Raw genomic sequence first — 1,606 nt, 5'->3', positions numbered from 1 at the left:
AAAACTGTACTGAAAAGGTTGTAGATCTTGCGTTTTAAGGGTATAGACACAGAATACTTTCCTTTACACATTATTATCATGTAATGAACAGAAGTTAGTGTATGTGGTTCAAATATTGACATTATATTGGATGATAGATCAGATGGTAAGTAAAAAGTCAGCTACTGCAGTTACTATAAAACAGAGAGATCTAGATCGAGGTATATATCACCCCGGATGAGAATAAAAATACGAACGACCTCTCACCCCGGGTGAGACTTGCCAGCGTGGGTATTCTCACCAGATGAGAAACAAGATCTTTTTTTCCCCATTTCTGAAAACTGTCTATCGGATCAAATGGACAAAAACAAAGAAAAAATGATGTAGCAAGCAGCTCACAAAAGTAAACTACAAAGATCATCTACAAAGATGTTATGCCTATTTTATTTTCGAATCGCGCGGAACTACGCCCGTCACCATATTGTTTTGCCCGGAAGTTCTTGCTTTTCCTTTTCTCTCTCTCCCCCTCCCCTTCTCTCTCTCTCACTGCCCCGCAAACAAAATTGCCTGCTTTCAACACAAAAGTCGAGTGAAGTCGTGTTAGTAGCCAGAAGATTTGTCCTCTTACCCCGGGTGAGAGGCCTACAACTGCACTATTCTCACCCCAAGTTAGAATATAGAGGTGGCCTAAAATTCAATAGGCCTTTAAATGATGACATGATGACCTCTTTTTTGGTCAATCAATACACTTCATCATATCATACTGTAAAATAGACTTTCTAATTAATTATATAAATTTTAATGAAGTGACTATTTCTCCGAATGTTCGGGACACGGTTTCCGTTCCGAGATTTTTTGGTTATTTGAGAGATTTAGGCGTCATTTTTTCATTCTGCCATTCTGGGAGGCCTGGGAAGAAGCATTTTTTAGAGCTAGAGATTTTTAAATGTCTGAATATTCAGATACTTCAGTTGTGGTTGGGACAATGTTCCCAGACTAGATACTTCATAAAATGATAATACCTTCAAAAGGTATGCGAGAAAACAAGACTGATCTACCTTGGCAGTAACTTATTTTCCATTTAGTCACTAAAATCCTTCATGTAAAAAAACCCAAAAAAAAACCTTCACGCCCCTCCGCCCCGTTCACACAGACACACACACATGATATGCACACTCACACACACACAACGGGCCACTCTATTTGCAATAAGATCTAAACAAATCTAGAGAACGGAAACCGTTAGGAGAAATAGAGTTCAAGCAAGTTTATTTTCCCGAAGGCCTCGTTTCCCGAACGTTCTGAGAAATAGAGCCAGACAAATTTTAAGGCATTCGAAATTACAGGAGGCATGTTTTAAACCATAATTTGATATTTTACAGTTAAATCTAGATTTGAAATTTTCTTGATTTGCGACAGTTTTATAGTGGCTTTATTTATCTTGTGATCTGCACTCAAACAATGACAATGTAACTGCAGTTTGACCCCAGAAGCAGCGCGATCTGTGAGCGGGAGTGAAAGTAAAAATTAACCGAAATTTCAATTGATACCACATCAGATCTACACACACTCAATACACACACACAAACAAACAAACAACAAGTAGGTCTAGGCCTAGCCTCTGGGG

This window comes from Aplysia californica, unplaced genomic scaffold, assembly GCF_000002075.1.
Source record: "Aplysia californica isolate F4 #8 unplaced genomic scaffold, AplCal3.0 scaffold00135, whole genome shotgun sequence".
Lineage (NCBI taxonomy): Eukaryota > Metazoa > Mollusca > Gastropoda > Aplysiida > Aplysiidae > Aplysia > Aplysia californica.
Note: the sequence above shows the minus strand (reverse complement) of the source record.